Source organism: Puma concolor, chromosome B2 (genome assembly GCF_028749965.1).
Source record: "Puma concolor isolate L17-30 chromosome B2, mPumCon1.1.hap2, whole genome shotgun sequence".
In the NCBI taxonomy this organism is placed as follows: Eukaryota; Metazoa; Chordata; class Mammalia; order Carnivora; family Felidae; genus Puma; species Puma concolor.
Window position 1 is genome coordinate 140,893,857 of NC_141671.1, and position 21,170 is coordinate 140,915,026.

Consider the following 21,170-nt stretch of genomic DNA (forward strand, 5'->3'; position numbering starts at 1 on the left):
ATGACAATGCTCGCATTTGACAAGATATTCGCAGAGCAACAAATGGATTTATAGAAAGTCCATGGACATAAGCAAACCATGTGCATTACTGTTAGTCCAGGAACTAGAGCGAAAGAGGAAATAGAAAATGCTGGTCACTCTTAGAGGCAGAAGTCTCCATCGTCCAAAAGCATGAAATACGTGTGGCAACAAAGTGGGCATTTAACTAGCAATGAGAACAGTAAGCAAGCATCCTCTGTTACATGGTAGTCCGTCATAGCATTGCCATGGGAAGCAAGAGAGAAAACTCATCTTTGCTCATATATAAAAGCATAGGGCATGAGCTAATCCATTATCTTCTGCCAATTAGCAGATCCCTTGTTAAGGCAGAGCAGGAGAGAAGCAAGCTAAATACAAGATGACTCCCTTTTGAGCACAAATACCATGATGTATGGCATGGGGATGGGCTGGAGCTGTTACTTTGTCCAGGAAATTCAAAAAAGGAAAAATCCTTTTCCAAATTATCTCAAACATTTTTTCTTTTAAATTTAAGCTCCATTGTCATTCTGATTCCAATCCATTCCCTGCATGCTTTTAAAAATCCTCAGTTTTTTTTCTTTTCTCTCTCATTCTTTTCTCTTTTTATTGTGAAGTTTCCCACTCGTTTTGTTACATTTCTTTTCTGCCGTCTCTCCACTTTGAGGATGAACTGACAGATGGTTTTCAGAGCCACAGCTTTTTTAAACAAACTATGATGATTAAAATTACTTTATTTTCAACACCACCGAAATGCTGTGATACATCATCTGAAGAGACTGGCAGACCTCTCCCTCGCTTGTCCATTCTTACATTCCCACAGAAGCTGCCAACCCTGACAGTCAAGACTCAGACAGAAAAATTTACAATTCCAAGCGAGGATAGTTCCTCTGTCAGCCAATCATGTCAATGTCTGCTCCCAATCGACTATTTTACTATGGTAACAAGCAGGTGGCAAACGGCAAGACATCTTGAACAACCTGACTCTTCTACCTCCCGGAAGAACCTGCACCACCAGGTGCACATGGCTGTTGACCACGCCCCCTTGGGAAGGCACGAAACTCCTTTGTGTCCCTGGACTGGAGGGGTCTCTGGCCCTTCTGTGAGCCTCCAGAACCCCAAACTTCAAAGATTGCAGTCTTCACTCCCGCATGCCTGCCCTTAGGGCTCAGGTAAGTGGGCCATGCCCTACGGATCTCACCCTATGCCCATTGCTCCTTTTGAGACACTCTCCTTCCCCAGCTCATAGGGTTCACTAGATGCTGGAAGAGACTCAACCCCATGGAGCTGATTCTGTTCCCCTGATTGTCTTAAATTCCATCATGCCAGCCCTACCTATAAGTGATTGCTCCCACAGGCCTTGCAGAATTAGGCTAGCACGCTTTCAGCTCTTCAAATTATTTATATAGGCAAGGGCCTTGCAAAACATATTTGCACACCCCTCTAAACACACACACACACACACACACACACACACACACACACACACATCCTAACAGCAGCCTTGTACAGTGATGCAGATAAAACCTGCATGGTACCTACTTCCTCTTCCAGGCGGTGACAGATCCCAAGAACTTCTAGGGTTCTAAGTCCTTCTAAGTCCTTCTAAGATTCAATCTAGCTGTGTGCTTAGGTCTGATCTAGGACATTTGTGGCTGAAACTCAAGGAATCTTCTCAAAGGTTGATAGTAGCACCAAGACACCACATCAAGTAGGGAAAGGGCCACTAGGCCTCTGGTGAGGCCACAGGAAACACTAGGAACCCCCAGGCCAAATCTCAAAGTCCACTACAGTCTGACCCAGGAGCTCACCCTGGGTCTCTCCAATGGCAGCCCTTGAGTAACAGCAGCTGACTCCTTCCCCTCCACACCCCTGTTTGTGGTGAGAGAAGATGCAGTGCTCTAAGGTGGACCAGGTATGAACAGCAAGTGATGGCCCTTACCTTTCTGCAATTCGCATCCCTCATTTTCTCCACTTTATTTTCTTTATTCGGCAAGAATCATAATCCTATTTTCTCTGCGTGGAAGATAGCACACTTTCTGCTTGTGTGATCCGGACTGTACACACACTGCTCTGAGACAGCCAGTCGTTCTAACTCAGCTTTGCCAAATGGCCTTCCACGGAACGTGTTCCACCAGAGTGAATAAAGTATACCCTATGCAGCAGTGGTCTCTACCACGGGACCATTGCTGGCTGGAAGAAAGCCAGAGAAAGAAAACCTATTACAAAAGCTGCCTGCTGTTTGCACCTATTGAGGTGGAATTGGGGCCAAAATTCCCCTTTTGTCTGGCTAGCTCTTTCATTGGGAAATATCACTTTAACAGGCCTTACGACTTTGCAAAGGTAGTGCCCAAGGCTTTGTCAGACAGGATGAGTAGAGAATGTAGAGACCAAAGGGAGCTGAACTGTTGTGCATAATAATGGAAAGGCTTCCTTTTTCAAGAACAAGGTGACTGGAGTAACATTACCAACATGGTGACAGAAATGGTTTCTTTTTTTTTTTTTTCAAAGTTTATTTATTTATTTTGAGAGAGACACAGGGTGCAAGCTGGAGGAAGGGCGGAGAGAGAGGAGGACAGAGGATCCAAAGCAGGCTTTGCACTGACAGCACAGAGCCTGATGCAGAGACTCAAAGTCACAAACCGTGAGATATGACCTGAGCCAAAACCAAAAGTCAGACACTTAACCGACTGAGCCACCCACGCACCCGGACATAAGTTGCTTCTTACTTTGCTGCCTCTCACAAGAAGAACAAGTAACATCTATTCAAGAACAAAACACCATTGAGAGAATTCTAGAACATAAGGGTGAGGCTGAAGTAGCTCCCTGCACCTCAAAGCCCAAGATGATGCTTTAGAAGGGTAAGAGAAATGGCTACATGTTGACTACATCGCCTCTCCCCCAAGACAGGGCAGCACCATGTGCAGAGATCTCCCCTGAGAACCCAGCTTCCCAGCGCTGTGAGTCACTTTGTAGGAGACTCTACCCTAATATCGTACCACAGGGATTGTAGACGAATCTGTAGGGCCCAGCCCCCCAAATCTGACTATGATGGAGAAGGAAGGTTGGGCTGGCAACAAGCAGCACACAGATCTTGGGAGACCAAGTTCATGCCTGCAGTACCCAAGTAGTAAACTCAACCAGAGGCTTTGTTCATCTACAGAACCAAGTTGGGGCCGCACTCTGACCAGGGAACTCTGGGGTGGCGAGGGCAGGGAGGAGGGGTGCAGATCTGTCTGATTCAGATCCTCCAACAAATTTTGTCAGCCACAGAGCTGTGTGGCCCACATCCAGGCAAGATGCCGAGCCATAGCCCCACCTGCTGTGGAGAGTGCCTTCCAGCCCCATCTGACAAAAAAGGCTGATGAACTCCTGGAGGCTGTGCAGCCCAGTGGCACTGGAGCCAAGAGCCAGGTGGACAGAGCTGATCTCCCCCAGGGCAAAGCCAGTACCAAGTGTGAAGGCTTCCCGGGCTATACACTTGTGGATGAATTAATTCATAGCCAAGGCTGAAGGTAGCTCCCGGCTCCTCCTAAATAGACAACCTATTTGGGAAATTGTCAATGGCCTGGGGTGGCTCCTCCCCTCCCACCCAGGCAAGGGGCTGAGATTTGGCCCCACCAACTACAGAGAGTGTCTTCTGGACCCATCAAATCAGAAGGGCTGGAGAAAACACCTGAAAGGTGTGCAACCTAGTGGTGCTTGAGTCAAGAGCAGAGCAGACAGAGCCAGTGGTTTGCACCGCAAAGTCAGACAGGTCAGCTTGAGTTAAGACAATGAACAAAGAGCTTTACTGGCTTTAGAGCTGCTTGCACTATGCTTGGGCAGGGAATCTAATTCATAGCCCTACTCATCACTGAACACAGCCTTCAGCCTGTCTGACAAGAAAACGTAACCAAAGCACACACGAAGCCGCACAGTATATTCCACAGCCTTATGTACAGTGGCACTTGAACCGAGAGCACAGCCCATGGCTTCCCCGATCTGCACAGCAAAATGGGTGGATTCCCCTGACTGGGGAATTCAGGACACACTCAGGCCGGGTTCAGGTCCCCAAACAACAAGCTGTACAAGCTCTGGGCCCTGGCCCACTGCCCTTTCAGGGTGGGGAAGCTCATTCATAGCTTCAGCTACTACTAAAGGCAGTACCCAGTCCCAACCATCTAGTAAGCCTGACCAAAGAATTCCCGCCACTGTGGAGCCAATCTTACAGCCTCACTTGGGTAACGAACCAAGCCAGTAGTCCCATCCAACGATTCTCAGCCAGTGGCACAGCCCCATCTCCATCATCAGAGCTCAAACAGTTGCCTCAGCCAAAAATAGACAATAGCAGGTCTCACCTGCCCAAAGACATCACCAGCAGACACACCCAGAAACCCACACTGAGCTAACTGGTGAAAAACTGCCTCTGCCAAAGCAAACCTATAAAGTTCAGAAAAGAAGGCCCATGATTCAAATGCACTGAAACCAACAAAAGGAAAGAAGGATCATATAAAAATCAGGTAAATATGACACCACCAAAGAAACTGATAAAGCTCTAATAACTGGCCCCAAAGAAATGGGTATCACTGGACCACCTGGATGGCTCAGTCGGTTAAGCGTCCAACTTTGGCTCAGGTCATAATCTCATGGTTTGTGAGTTCGAGCCCTCTGTCAGGCTCTGTGCTGACAGCTCAGAGCTTGGAGACTGCTTCAGATTCTGTGTTTCCCTCTCTCTTCCTCTGCCCCTCCCTCACTCTCGCTCTCTCTCAAAAGTAAATAAACATTATTTTTTTTTTAATTACAAAAATGAAGGAGGGATAAAGACTTCCCTGAAAAAATAAAAGCTGAGGGAGTTCATTACAACCAACCTGCCTTGCAAGAAATGCTAAAGGGAGCTCTTTGAGTGGAAGTAGAATAATGCTAATTTAACAGCATAAAAATACAAAAAGGCAGTGTAGATTTCACGGGTAATAGTACATATATAGTCATAGTTAGATTTTGCAATATGGTAATAATGGTGCATAACTCATTACTCTAGTTTAAAAGTTAAATGAATGTAGCAAAACGACCATAAATACAATAAACTGTTATTAGTTACACAATATAAAAACATGTAAATTATAACAGCAATAGCCTAAATGGGAGGGGGATAAGAGGTAAAAATGTAAAGTATGAAAATTCTATTGAAATTAATTCATTATCAAATTTAAAAAAGGGTGTTAGAAGTGTAAGATATTTTACATAAGCCTCATGGTAACCACAAGGGGAAATCTTGTAATAATTATGCAAAAGGACATGATAAAGATGTTAAAGCATATGGGTACCAAAAGATATCAAAGCATTCGCAGGGGTGCCTGGATGGCTCAGTCAGTTAAGCATCTAACTTTGGCTCAGGTCACGATCTCATGGTCCATGAGTTCGACTCCCACGTTGGGTAAGCACGAGCCCCTTCTTCAGGTGAGCACAAGCCCTGCCCTGGGTGAACCCCACTTCCCCCCCCTCTCTTTCTCTCTCCCTCTCACTCGCTCTCTCTCTGCCCCTCCTGGGATTTTCTCCCACTCTCTCTCTGCCCCCCTGCTCACTTGCACCCTCTCTGTCTCTCCAAAAAAAAAAAAAAAAAAAAAAAAAAAACAGCATACACAAAGGGATAAGAAACAAGGAACAACGGATCTACAAAGCAACTGGAAAACAATTAACAAAATGACAATAGTAAGTCTTTACCTATCAATAATTATTTTAAATGCAAAAGGATTAAATTCTTCAATCAAAAGACATAGAGTAGCTGAATGTATAAAACAAGATCCAATAATATACTGCCTACAAGATACTCACTTTGGCCTTAAAGACACACATACACTGAGAGTAAAGGGATGGAAAAAGACCTTTCAAGTAAAAGGTAACTACAAAAAGCAAGGGTAACTATACTTATATCAGACAAAATATACTTTAAAAATAGTTAAAAGAGACAAAGGTCATTATATAACGATTAAGGTGTCGATACATCAAGACAACATAACAATTGTAAATACTTATATACCCCACATTAGAGCACCTAAACACATAAAGCAAAAACTGACAGAGCTAAAAGAAGGAATAAACAGTAATGCAATAATAGTTGGGGACTTTAATACCCAACTCTCTACAGTATATAGGTCATCCAGACAGAGAATCAATAAGGAAACAGCAGACTGGAACAACACTATAGACCAAATGGACCTAACAGACATTCTGTTCAACAATAGCAGTACATATTCTTCTCAAGCACACATAGAACATTTTCTAGGATAGACCATATGTTAGATCACAAAACAAGTCTTAGCATACTCAAGAAGATTGAAAGGATATCAACTATCTTCTCTGACCACAATGTCATGAAACTAGAAATCAATAACAAGAGGAAAACTGGAAAATTCACAAACACACGGAAATTAAACAGAACTCTCTTGAGCCACAAATGAACCAAAGAAGAAATTAAAGGGGAAATAAAAATTTTCTTGAGACACAGGGCGCCTGGGTGACTGAGTCGGTTAAGCATCCAACTCTTGATTTTGGCTCAGGTCATGATCTCATGGTTCACGAGATGGAATCCCACACTGGGCTCTGCACTGACAGTGCACTGCCTGCTTGGGATTTTCTCTCTCTCCTCTCTCTCTCTCTCTCTCTCCCCCTCCCCTGCTCATACACTGTTGCTTGCTCTCTCACAATAAATAAATAAACATTTTTAAACATTTTTTTTCTTGGGATGAACAAAAATGGAAATACAACATGCCAGAACTTAATGGGATGCAGCAAAAACAGTTCTAAGAGGAAAGTTCATAGCAATAAACACCTATGAAACAAAGCAAGAAAAATCCCAAATAAATAATCTAACTCTACACTTTAAAGAACTAGAAAAAGGACAAACTGAGCAGAAAGTTAGCAGAATACAGGAAATAATAATTATAGAAGAAAAAAGTGAAATAGAGAAGAGAAAAACAATAGAAAATATTAACCAAACTTAGAGTTTGAAAAGATAAACTTGACAAACCCTGAGCTAGACTAACCAAGAAAAACATAGAAAATACTTAAATCAACAAAATTATAAATAAAAAAGGAGACATTACAACTGATACCACAGAAATTCTAAGGATAATAAGGGGTATTATGAAGAGGCTGTAAACCAATAAACTGGACAACTTAGAAGAAATGGAAAAATTCTTAAAACATACTACTTACCGAGACTGAATCAGGAATAAGTAGAAAATCTGAAAAGAACAGTTGCCAGTAAGGATACTGGGTCAATCATAAAAAATATATATCTCAACAAAGAAAAGCCCAGGACCAGAGGACTTCACTTGTGACTTTCACCAAACACTTAAAGAATGAACACCAATCTTTCTGAAACTCTTCCAAAACAGTTAAAGAGAAGGGAAGAATCTCAAACTGCTTTCACAAGGCCAGCATCATCCTGATACCGAACCATAAAAAGGACACTACTAGAAAAGAAAACAACAAACTAATATCCCTGATGAACTGGGATACAAAAATTCCCAATAAAGTGCTAGCAAACCAAATTCACCAGCACATGAAAAGGATTATTCACCATGATCAAGTGGAATTTATTCCTGGGATGCAGGGATAGTTTAAGTCAACAGTGTACAAATCAGTGTGATATGTCACATTAATTAAAGAACAGGATCATTTGATCATCTCAATACACACAGAAAGAGCAAACAAAATTCAGCATCCATTCATCATAAAAACTCAACACATTATGCATAGAAGGAACATATGTCAAAATAATAAAGGCCATAAATGGCAAGCCCACAGCTAACATCATACTCAGTGATGAAAAGATGAAAGCTTTTTCTCTAAGATCAGGAATTAGACAATTGTGCCCACTCTCACCACTCCTATTCAACATACTACTGGAAGCCCTAGATAGAGCAATCAGTTAGGAAAAAGAAATAAAAGGTATCAGAATTGGAAAAGAACAAGTAAAACTATCTGTATTTGTGGACAACATACTTTTACGTATAGAAAATCCTAAAGGCTCAACCAAAAAACAGTGGATCTAATCAATGAATCTGGTAAAGTTGCAGGATACAAAATTAGTAGTGTTTCTATAAACTGACGACAACATTTCTAGGAAAGAAATTAATCCCATTTATAATAAAATACTTAGAAATAAATTTACCTAAGGAGGTAAACTAAACTCTACACAACTTTGAAAAAAGAAATTGAAGGAGACACAAATAAATGGAAAGGTATTCTGTGCTCGTGGATTGGAAGAATTAGTATTGTTAAAATAATCAGTACTACCAAAGCCATCTATAGATTCAATTCAATCCCTATCAAAATGTTTACAGTAGAAAAAACACTCCTAAAATTTATATGGAAACTCAAAAGACTCTAACTAGCCAAAGAAATCTTGAGAAAGACCGAAACAGGAGGTATCATACTTCCTAACTTCAAGCTGTACCATAAGCTATACTCATCAAAACAGGATGGTAATGGCATAAAAAGAGACAGACCACTAGAATAGAGAGCCCAGAAATAAACCCAAGCATATATGGCCAACTAATATTTTTTAATTATTATTTCTGAGAGAGAGAAAGACAGAGAGAGAGAGAGAGAGAGAGAGAGCACAAGTGGGGGAGGGGTAGAGAGAGAGGGAGACACAAAATCTGAAGCAGACTCCAGGCTGTCAGCACAGATCTCAACGTGGGGCTCGAACCCACAAACCATCAGACCATGGCCTGAGCCAAAGTCAGATGCTTAACCAACTGAGCCACCCAGGCACCCCATGGTCAACTAATATTTGACAAAGGAGCCAAGGATACTCAGTAGAGAAAAGAAAGTCTCTTCAATAAATGTTGCTAGATAATTAGATATTCACATATAAAAGGATGAAACTGAACCCATATGTTAGAAGGTGGAGGAGGAACAGTAAGTATCTTCCAAATTAAGAAGGCACTTTGAGACCAAAAACCAAAGTAAGCCACTACATACTGTTTACAGAGTTTTTTCAGAGTAACTTACTGCCAGTGGGATCGGTCATCTGTGATGACCCAGGCATTATGGAGCTATTCTCCACAAAGCTCAGACCTTAATCCACAGGTTTTATAGAGGGGCATTATGATGAGGTCGAAGGGTAGTTAACTAAAGCTGTGCCATCTGTGTGCTAAAGGATCTGTACTAGCTATCTAAAGTGATGCCATCTGTGTGCTAGATAGAAGCTCAAAACAAGCCTTCCTGCCTTCTGGGCAGGACATACATTAACCTCCACAGGGATTGGAACACATAGCCCTGAGGGAGGTCATTGTGCAGAAAAGTACAAGATGGAGGGCCAAAGATGGAGTCAGTATTATCAGCACTCCTACGCTGTATCTTTTAACACCCACAAAAATTAATTTGAAATAGATTAAAGACCCATTTTTTATTGGATTATTTGTGGTTTTTCTGCTCTTGAGTTGTGTAAGTTTTAGTAATACCGAAAACCATGAAACCCGTAGAAGAAAACGTAAGGAAAAAACCTTCTTGACATGAGTCTTAGTAATGATTTCTTGGATATGACATCTAAAACACAAGCAACAAAATTAAAAATATATGTGGGGCCAAATCAAACTAAAAAAGCTTCTGCACAGCAAAAGAACCCATCAACAGGGGCACCTGGGTGACTTAGTCAGTCAAGCATCCAGCCCCTGATTTCAGTTCAGGGCATGATCTCATGGTTCATGAGATCGAGCCCTACATCAGGCTCTGCATTGACACTGTAGAGCCTGCTTGGGATTCTTTCTCTCTGCCCTTCCCCTGCTCTCTTGCTCACTTGCTCTCTCTCTCTCTCTCAAAATAAATAAATTAACTTGTAAAAAATGAACCCATCAACAAAGTCAAAAGACAAACCTACAGAATGGGAAAAAAAATACATCCAAACCATATATCTGATAAAGAGTTAACATCCAAAACATATAAAGAACTTATACAACTCAAGAGCAAAAAAACACAAATAATCCAATAAAAAATGGGCATAGTACCTGAACAGACATTTCTCTAAAGAAGATATACAAAAGGCCAATGGGTACATGAAAAGATGCTCAACATCACTGGTCACTAGGGAAATGCAAATTAAAACCCCAATGAGATATCACCTCATCCCTGTTAGAATAGCCATCTGTCAGCAAAAAGATAAGAGATGACAAAAGCTGTAAAGATGTGGAGAAAAGGGAACCGTGTGTACTGTTGGTGAGCATGTAAATTGGTGCAGCCATTGTGGAAAACAGTATGGAGGATCCTCAAAAAATAAAAAAATAGAACTACCCCATGATCCAGTAATTCTACTTCTGAGTATTTATCTGACGGAAATGAAAACAGTAACTTGAAAAGATATCTGCACCCCCATGATCATAGTATTATTCACAATAACCATGACACAGAAACAACCTAAGTGTCTATCTCTGATGGATGGCTAAAGAAGTTTGGGTGCATATAGACAAAATAAAATATTATTCAACCAAAAAAAAACCCGAAAACCAAAAACAAGGAAATCCTACCATTTGGGACAACATGGATGGACCTTGAAGGAATTATACTAAGTGAAATAAGTCAAACAGAGAAAGACAAGATCTCACTTGTAAGTGAATCTAAAATAAACAGGGGCGCCTGGGTGGTTCAGTCAGTTAAGCATCTGACTTTGGCTCGGGTCATGGTCTCACAGTTCATGGGTCGAGCCCCACATCAGGGTCTGTGCTGTCAACGCAGAGCCTCTGCCTCCCTCTCTCTCTGCCCCTCCCCCACTCATGCGCGTCTTCCCTCTCTCTCACAAATAAATAAACATTATTTAAAAAAAAAAAAAGCAAACTCTAGAGAAAGAGATCAGACTTGTGGGTACCAGAAGCAGGGATTGGGGGAGGAGGAATTGGAAGCAAGTGGTCAAAAACACAAACTTCTGGGGTGCCTGGGTGGCTCAGTAGGTTGAGTGTCTGACTCTTGATTTCAGCTCGGTTAATGATCTAACAGTTCATGGGATGGAGCCCCATGTGAGGCTCTGCACTGGCAGTGTAGAGCCCGCTTAGGATTCTCTCTCTCCCTCTCTCTCTCTCTCTGCCCCTCCTCTGCTTGCATGTGTACTCACACGCTCTCTGTCTCTCTCTCTCAAAAGTAAATAAATATTCTCTTAAAGGGTGCAAACTTCAGGTCACAACACAAATAAGTACTAGAAGTGTAACAAACACGATGACTAGCTAACACCGTCGTGGGACATAAAGGAAAGTTGTTAAGAGTAAATTCTAACAAGTTCTCTTCACAAGGAGAAAATGGTTTCTTTTATTCTCGTTTTCTTTTCTTTTTACTGTATTTATATAAGAAGATAGATGTTTGCTGAACCAAAGTGGTGAATCATTTCACAAAATATATAAATCAAACCATTAGGCTGTCAGGGAACATAGTCAATAATATTGTAATAACTTCGTATGGTGACTGATGGTAACTATACATCCCACTGATCATTTCATACTGTATATGAGTTGAATTACTATGTTGTACACCTGGAACTAATACAGTATTCTTCAGCCATATTTCAATAAAAAAAAGAAAAACGCCACGTTGCACACCTCAAATTTATACAGTGACGTCATTTATTTCTCAAAAAAAATGGAAAAAAATTTTTAAGAATATGGTGACTTCTCTAGGAGGCTCTTATAATGATATTTGCCAGAATTGGTGCTCACTGTAGCTGGCATGCCAACTCTGTAAACTAGTATTACCTATACGTTTAGAAATGAATAAACTGACATACAGAGCAGGCAGACCACCTACTTTACACAGCTAGCAAGTTATAAATTCAGAATTTGAATTCAGGTCTTCATACTCTAAGCCCGGGGCCCTTTGGACAGCAGCAGTGTCCAAATAATCTTTGCCTTTTCAACTTCTCCTTAGCAATATGCTTAATTTTTCTGCAAATAGTAAATCTCATCACATTCTTACAGGATGAAAGAGTATAATAATTCTCATAGATACTACAGTCCAGACATACTATCAGCAGGCACCTAATGAATATTTATTCACTTATATTGGCCCTGCCTTTATTTTAGGATAAGTTAGTGTGGGTAAATTATTTACCAAATTTGGACAATTCAAAGGGACCTTATGTGACTCAAAGTGATACCTTGTACACAAAGGGCTACATGTGCGCCCATGGGTAATTTTGAAGGATCTGATCAGGAAGGCATAGGGCTCCTAGAAAGAGACAGTGGAGAGCCAAACACAGCTTGTTTTGGAATTGAGTATCCTTGCCAAGGCTTCATTCAGAAATCATGTGGGGCTGGCTTCCTGCTCATAATCCCAAATGGGCAACTATTGCGCAATATCAGCCTGTCAACAACCCCAGTGCAAGTACCTGAATTCTGCAGCTACTGACAATTCTGGGTCAATGCTTTCAAAACTTCTAATGCAGGAGTGAGAGATGTAGCCAAGACACATCTCTTTATCCTGTAGGAAGAACTGTAAATTAAAGTCATTCTTAAACACTCTCAAATTAAGGCATTTGTTGGCACAATCCATGTAAACTGTTTCCTTCAAGAATAGAGTAGCTGCCTCTGGCTGGAATCATAACATGTATGCAAAGAGACACCTAGTGGACCAACATGTAAGTATACTATTTAGCTTGAGACCAAAGACCAAAACATTATTTGACTCCCCAATTTCACATTCTTTAGGTTTCAATAGAGCATTTTTTTTTCATCTGCTGGAGTTATAAACCCAGAAATTTAAGTTTTACAAAAGAAGTTTTGTGGTTATTTCTAAATGAAGTGTTTGCTCCGTTTGTTTTTTAAATACACTACCGTACTGCATAAAGTCCTGCGAAGTAATACAAAAATTACAGGGTAGATTGTAATTGGCCAGACACTTCAGCTCACCTTACCCCGAGCACTTGTGTGAGTATTTTTGTTTCCATCCCTTTCTAGACTTTGTGTGTGAGATTTTCCATTTGTCTTCGGGTTATTTTGTTCTTGCTTTTAAGTAAAGCCAGAGACTTTTTATTTTCCAGCCAGCCTCCTGTGGTCCGCCCAGCTTCCTGTGGCCCGCCCAACTTTGTCGCTTCACACTCTCTTTCTCGCTCACACCTCACTTACACGGTTTTGTCCCCACCTCCTCACAGTCAACTTACATGTGCACCTGCCACTCTTCCAGCACCCTAGATAACATCATCTAACCTCAAAAGTAAAAGTCTGTCATCACAAAAACCAAGGGAATCATCTATTTTTTCTTTGCCCCATAGTACTAAAATTTGGTCATGCCCAAAGTTGAGATTAGAAATTGTTTTTCAGTAAATAGGTATGTTTAATTGCAACTGCTATGACCTCAGGGACTCAGATTCATAGGATTTTAGATCTGAAAGAAATAGACTTGTCCTAGGGGGGCCAGATGACATTTATAAAGTCCAGTTACTCTGGCCATGCTGTAAAAACCCATGTTGATAGTCCCAGGAGGATGAAACGCCACGCGGAAAAGAAAAAAAAAACAAAGAACGCCAAGGCTCTAGATGTGTAGAGGAAAAAGTGATCTTGGAAGTGGATTCTCCTCCCAACCAGTCCAGCTAAAACCAGGTGGATCAGAGATGAACTGCCAGACCAAGTCCTTCCCAAATCCTATCATGGTCAAAACAAAGAGGTTCTTACTGCACCGTTTTCAATGAGTAAAATGGTCCTTATTTCCTCCATCACATATTTGATGGTGAAATGTAGAAAACTTTTCCGTTAACATTAGGAATAAACCAAAGATGTTCACCACCAACAACACTGTATTAGCAGGGCTCATTTAAAAATTATAAGAATTAAGGGGCACCTGGGTGACTCAGTTGGTTAAGCATTTGACTTCAGCTCAGGTCATGATCTCAAGACTCATCAGTTCGAGCCCCATGTCAGGCTCTGTGCTGACAGCTCAGAGCCTGCAGCTTATTTCGGATTCTGTGTCTCCCTCTCTCTCTGCCCATCCCCCACTCACACTCTGCCTCTGTCTCCTTCAAAAAATAAATAAACATTAAGTAAAACATTGAATAAAACAAAAAATTGTAAGAATTATAATGATTAAAATTAAAAATTAAGACTCAGTATTCTCAGATGATACGATATTACATGTGGAAAAGAACCTGCACATGAATTATTAAGACTACAGAGTAGACATAGAAGGTTAATAGATATAAGGCCAATAGGTAAAGTTCAATAAAATTTTCATATGCCAGTGATAAATAGCATGAAAATAAAATTTTTAAGAAGATACATATATAGCAACATCATCAAATTTCAAATACATTAGAATGAACCTAACAAAAGTTGTGTAATACTTCTATGAAAAAATCTATAAATCTATAAAACATTATTGAAATAAATTAAAGAAGAGCTAAATAGGGGTACCTGCATGGCTCAGTTAAGCTTATGACTTAAGCTCGGGTCATGATCTCACTATTCATGAGTTCAGGCCCTGCATCGGGCTCTGTGCTGGCAGCTCGGAGCCTGGAGCCTGCTTCGGATTCTGTGTCTCCCTCTCTCTCTGTCCCTCCCGTGCTCTTCTCTCTCTGTCTCTCTCTCTCTGTCTCTCTGTCTCTCTCTCTCAAAAATAAAATAAAATAAACATTAAAAAATTTTTTTAAAGAATAATTAAATAATTGGAAGGATGTGCTATGTTCATTAATTAGTTTACAACGTTTGAGAATGGAAAGATGACTATGGTTAGTGTTTCTTATTTGCTCTTAATTTTACTATTTTATGGTCATAAGGATATTATCCTACCTTTTATTCTAGAACTTTCTTTGTCTGCCTTTCATATTAGATATACAATCTACTTGCAATTAATTTTTGATTATATTTCAAATAAAAGTAAAGTTTCATTTTTAAAATTAATAACCAATTGGCTCATTATCATTTATTGACAATACTGTCATTCCCCATTGGCTCCAAGCATAAAGGAAGAGCTTCATAAGTGGGAACACACTGAAATTAAGAATTTCCACTCACCCAAAGACAACATTAGGGATTGTAAAAGCAGATGAATGAGAACAGAGTGCAATACGTATAACCCCTACAACCCCATACCAGCATGTGTAAAGAAGTCCTATTAATCAGTAAAAAACAAGCAAAAAAAAAACCCAAGGAAAAAATGGGAAAGACTTAATAGCCATTTTACAAAAAAGTATATCAATCAGCTAAATATATATGAAAAGGTGTTTAACCTCATTAACAATCAGGCCAATGCAAGGTAAAACTACCAAAATAATGAAATTTTAAGACTGACGATACCATGTATCAACATAAAAACTCTCAAACCCTGCTATTGGGAGTACAAACTGGGGCAACCAACTGGAAAGCTGTTTAGCAATATCTGCCGAAGTTGATCACATGCACGGTCTTTGATCCATAAATTTTACTGTGAGGGGCACACGTGCCAGATGTGCAAGCAGAGGTACGCTAAACACGGATAACAATGCTTCTAGAGGGATTAAAATAGCCAAAATGCTGAAAATGACCCACATGTCCATCAACAGGAAAGTGGATAAATTGTGTTATAATCATACAATGGAACACTCCTTAGCAATAAAAAGAAGAGAAAAGAAAAAACTACTTCTACACTCAGTCACATAATACTGAGGGAAAGAAGACAGACACAAAATAATATAATCAGGCAAAACTAGGCCATAGTGTTTAGCAAAGGCCATAGTGTTTAGCATAGTGTTTAGTGGGCCATAAAATTGTAAGGGAATGTAAGGAAGTAATGAGTGACCACAAATGGCAGGAGAGTGGTTACCTTTGGGGGGATGGCAGAGATTTATTGGAAGGGGCACAAGAGAGCATTTTAAGCTTCTGACAGTAATTCTATTTCTTGACTCGAGTAGTCTAGAATTTACGCTTTGGGACAAATTACCGAAATATTAAAATTTGTTTGTACACTCCTCTGTATGTATATTTTATCTAACATAATGTATTTTATATCACAAAATAAAAGTCATTTTAAAAACCAAGATCTAACAATATGCATCTAAAAGAAGAAAAACAGAAAATAAAAGGATAGGGAAAGTTAAAAATAAAAATATGGAGACATTGGAGATATCCTGCCTGATATCCAGGCAAACATACACCCAAAGCAAGCTGTGGTAAAGATTTTAATATCTGAAAATAAACAATTCATGTATATATATACACACACACACATATATAATATATTTACCAGGCATTGTTAAACATATATACATATGTTTAATTTTTTTTTTCAACGTTTATTTATTTTTTGGGGGACAGAGAGAGACAGAGAATGAACGGAGGAGGGGCAGAGAGAGAGGGAGACACAGAATCGGAAACAGGCTCCAGGCTCTGAGCCATCAGCCCAGAGTCTGACGCGGGGCTCGAACTCACGGACCGCGAGATCGTGACCTGGCTGAAGTCGGACGCTTAACCGACTGCGCCACCCAGGCGCCCCCAAACATATATACATATGTTTAATAGAGAAAGATGTTACAGACTAATAAAAAAACCAAAAATGGAATATATAACCTTCATAAACATATATTGCCTCAAAATACATCGAGCAACCACAACTCATAGAACTGGAAAAAAGAAGCAAATAATTTGGCAATTATGGAGTTGAAGATTATAGCACAATCTCTCAGCAATCAGTGGCTTATACAGACAATAGGTAAACAGAAAAGCAGATGTAAATTTCAAATTAGTAAATTTGTAAATTAGCAAATTTCAGATACACAGAACTCTGTACTTGAGGAACAGAATACACACACTCATTTCCCTCATACGTGGTATATTATCAAAAACTGACAAAGTGATGTATTATAACAGAGGTCTTTATAAATTTCACAGAATCGATTTAACACAGATTATGTTCTCTGACTATAACGCATTAATTGTAGAAATTAATAGTGAAAACGTAGCTTTAAGATATCTATATGTCTGCTTTTTTTCATGGTGCTTTGGAGGTGGCAAGCTGCTTCAGGATGAAGCTGAACATCTCTTTCCCAGCTACTGACTGCCAGAAACTCATTGAAGTGTGCAATGAATGCAAACTTTGTACCTTTTATGAGAAGCGTATGGCCAAAGAACTTGCTGCTGATGCTCTGGGTGAAGAATGGAAGGATAATGTGGCCTGAATCAGTGGTGACAATGACAAACAAGGCTTCCCCAAGAAGCGGGGTATCTTGATCCATGGCTCTGACCTCCTACTGCTGAGTAAGGGGCATTCCTGCTCCAGACCAAGGAAGACTGGAGAAAGAGAAGTGCAAATCTGTCTGGGTTGCATTGTGGATGCCAAGCTCACTGTTTTCAATTTGGTCATTGTATAAAAAGGGAAGGACGATATTCCCAGACTCACTGATACTACTGTGCCTTGTCACCTGGGACCCAAAAGAGCAAGCAGTATCCACAACCTTTTCAATCTCTGTAAAGAACATGAAGTGGGAGTGGTAGGGTGGCTCAGTCAGTTAAGCGTCCGACTTCGGCTCAGGTCATGATCTCACGGTTCGTGAGTTTGAGCCCCACATCGGCTCACTGCTCTTCTCACAGAGCCCACTTCAGATCCACTGCCCCTCTCTCTGTTTTCACCCCCATCCCCCGCTCACACTCTTTTTTTCTCAAAAAATAAATAAACATTAAAAAAAAGACAATGTCTGCAACTATGTTATGAGAAAGCCCCTAAACAAGGAAAGTAAGAAACCTGGAACCAAAGCACTCAAGATTCAGGGTCTTGTTATTCCACGTGTCCTACGACACAAATGTGGGTGTATTGCTTTTAAGAAATAGCGTACTGAGAAAAAATAAAGAAGAGGCTGCAGAATATGCTAAATTTTTGGCCAAGAGAATGAAGGAGGCCAAACAAAAATGCCAGGAACAGATTGCCAGGGAACCGACTGCTGTCCTCTCTGACAGCTTCTACATAAGTCTGACTCTAGTCAAAAATGAGATTTTCTAAGAGCAACAAATAAATAAGATGAGACATCAAATCTCTAAATAGATAGATAGATAGATAAATAAAATGTCTATGTGTCTGAAAACAAAATCTCACACCACTTCTAAAAACAATTTGAATCAAGAAGGAAATCAAATGGGAAATACTTAGAATTTATCACCACTGAAAACACTACACATCAAAATCTTTAGGAGACACAACTGAAGCCTTTTTAGAGGAAAACTGACACCTTAAATGCATTTATCAGAACACAAGAAGGAATGAAAACAAATGAGCTAAGGGCTCAACACATGAAACTAGAAAAATAGCAAAATAGCAAACCAAGGAAGAAATAGCAAAAATAAAGGCAGAACTCAATGAAATAGAAAAACATGGAGAAGATCAGTAAAACACAAAGCTAGTTCTTTGGACAAAAAGTAATAGAACTCCAGTGAGACGGATTAAAGGGGTAGAGGGTATTAGATACAAATAAAAACTTTTGAGTGACAGCTATCAACCTGTTAATTATTCAGCCTGAAATTAACTTCAAAAATTTCATTTGGATACAGGCAAACAGTTAAGAAGAAATCTAATATAGAGAGATTGCCTGACAACCCGTCTTGCAACCTGCTCTCTTGAAAACAATAAAATATTTCTTTGCCCAAACCTAGCTTATTCGTTCATTCATTGGTCAGCAGGAGTAAAAATCTAATTAAAATTGGAAACAAATTATACAGAAAATCAGAAAAAAACTATTTTCCCCATACTTTTTGTCCGGGCAAAATTACCTAACATTTAAAACTTACTATAACATATAAGGACAATTATATACACTCAAAATTCAAAATCAAACAAATTAGAAAACCACTGTAGTGTTGCATAGTCTGTGGCTTTCTTCCACCTACTCATCTTATCCCCTTTCAACGCGGACCCCATTTCTCAAAGTTCACCAGACGGATCTTTTGTTTGTTTGTTTTTGACACTTATTAACGCTTGCCTGACCAGCTGGAACCGCCTCTTCCCCTCCATATGGCCCCACATCCCCCAAACAGGAGCAAGCATATGGCGTAGGTTTGCCACTCATTCACTCATTTATCGAATACTTCGTGGCTAACTATGTAGCACATGCAGTTTTAGAGCCCAAAGATACAGCACAGAGTAGATAAAAGCCCCTTGCCTTCACGGGGTTTACATTTCGTGGGGTTAGACAATTAACAGGATAAATAAGTAAAATAAATAGTATAATCGATGGAAACAAATGAAGAAAAATAAAATAGACACGAGTATTATAGAGGGATGTAATTTTAAATGCATGGATGGGAACAGTCTCCCTAAATAGGTGACATTTGAGTGAAGACCAGAATGAGATAAGGAAACAACCTGTGGGAATCCAAGAGCGGAGCAACCAGAGCACTGAATTGGGATTGAAAGGGCGTCTGGCTTGTGTAAGGCCAGACACAAGGAGGCCAGCGTGGCAGAGGCATAGCGTAAGATGGGGGGAGGGTGGTAGGAGATAGGGGTGTAGGGATTATGGGAGGCCAGTTCCTGTGGATCGTGGGTGGTATTTCAAGCTACCTTTGAAGACTTTGGCTTCTCTTGAAGTGAAACAGGCAAGCTTTACAAAGTTTGATCCGACACACATGTGAACAGCTCTGACTCCAGCACTGAGAAGAGACTGAAAGAAGCAAAGACATAAACCGAGAGGTCAATTAAGAGGCTACTGCGGTAATCCAGGGAAGATAGGAGAATGCCTTGGACCTCAGTGAAGGGAGTAGAGGTGGTAAGAAATAAACGCGCCAAAGTATTTAACACCTTTGCCGCAAGGGCCAATTCAGAAAAGAGTAAATGAACTAAGGTTAGCCAGGAAATCCTGCCTGCAGCGTTGGGAAAGTCGCTTGTCATTTTTTCTGGGGTTTGAGCCATGAGGACCGTGCAAGCCTGGAGTTAGCAGTGGCCATCTTGGTGACCTGGTGGGAAGAATAAAGAATGGGAAGAGAGCTTCCAGAGACGGGGAAAAAAGAAATCTTCCTGCGCCACAAAATGCTGAACCAGACATTTTTAAGAAGATGTACAGCTGAGGGGCGCCTGGGTGGCGCAGTCAGTTAAGCGTCCGACTTCAGCCAGGTCACGATCTCACGGTCCGTGAGTTCGAGCCCCGCGTCAGGCTCTGGGCTGATGGCTCAGAGCCTGGACCCTGTTTCTGATTCTGTGTCTCCCTCTCTCTCTGCCCCTCCCCCATTCATGCTCTGTCTCTCTCTGTCCCAAAAAATAAATAAACGTTGAAAAAAAAAAAAAAAAGAAGATGTACAGCTGAATACGATGAATATGACTTATGGAATTTCAGAACTGCAAAGGCACAAAGAATTCTAAAAGTTTACAGACAGGATAAAATGGTATTATCTACAAAGAAGCAAGAATAAGAATAACATCAGATTTCCAACAGGCAGCATGGAATGTTAAAGGGTATTGGAGCAATGCCTTCTAACTTCCCAACCAAAATAAATGATTTACATAAAATTCTATAATTCAGACACACAATCAGTCATGAGGGTAAAATAAAGACATTTGCAGACATGTTTATTCCCCGTGTACCCAATATGAAAATATTGCTTGATAAAATACTTTGATAAATGGAAAAAGAAACTTAAGGAGAAAAATGAGATATAAGAAAGGAAAAAAAAAAACCATGAGATTAAGATTCAGGAAAAGATGAGCATATAATGGAGGGAAAAAGTATAAAATAAATTAAGGACAATCTATTAAAACTGATCTAAAGTATAGTTCCTTATTTCCATACAATATCCCTTGCGCTGATTTTGCAATCAATCCTTACTGCATTTGGAGTCTCATTTAAGTTCTAGTTATGGTTTTATAGAAAAGAAAAAGAAATAATGAAGTATGATTGATAATACAAATGAAGCCTATAGATACATTGACATATGATGGCCATTTTTTCCATAGACATTTTTTTCACGGTTGATTACGTCTATACCTTTACTAATTCCTTCTCAATAATCCTTATTTTATTTATTCTTGCCTAAAATTACCACATTAAAAATGTGAAATTAATTACTAAATTAATAAAAAGATGAAAATTACTTGCCTACATAGAAAAACATAAAGAATTATGAATGTGACTGATTTCAAAAGGAAAATTGTTTTATAGAGATGCCTAATCCAAAACTCCGGCAGAATTCATCAAAGAGAAAGTTATTGGTGCTTATTAAACCTAGGTTCTCTCTCCTCCC

The 21,170-nt window shown here is 40.0% G+C and overlaps 1 protein-coding gene and 1 pseudogene across 4 annotated transcripts in view; one reads left to right on the forward strand and one right to left on the reverse strand.

The window, feature by feature from the left end:
- Positions 1–21,170, reverse strand: part of IPCEF1 (interaction protein for cytohesin exchange factors 1) — a 184,795-nt gene that overhangs the window by 99,658 nt on the left and 63,967 nt on the right. The window lies entirely within an intron of this gene.
- On the forward strand, positions 16,955–17,936 carry LOC112862077 (small ribosomal subunit protein eS6-like; annotated as a pseudogene).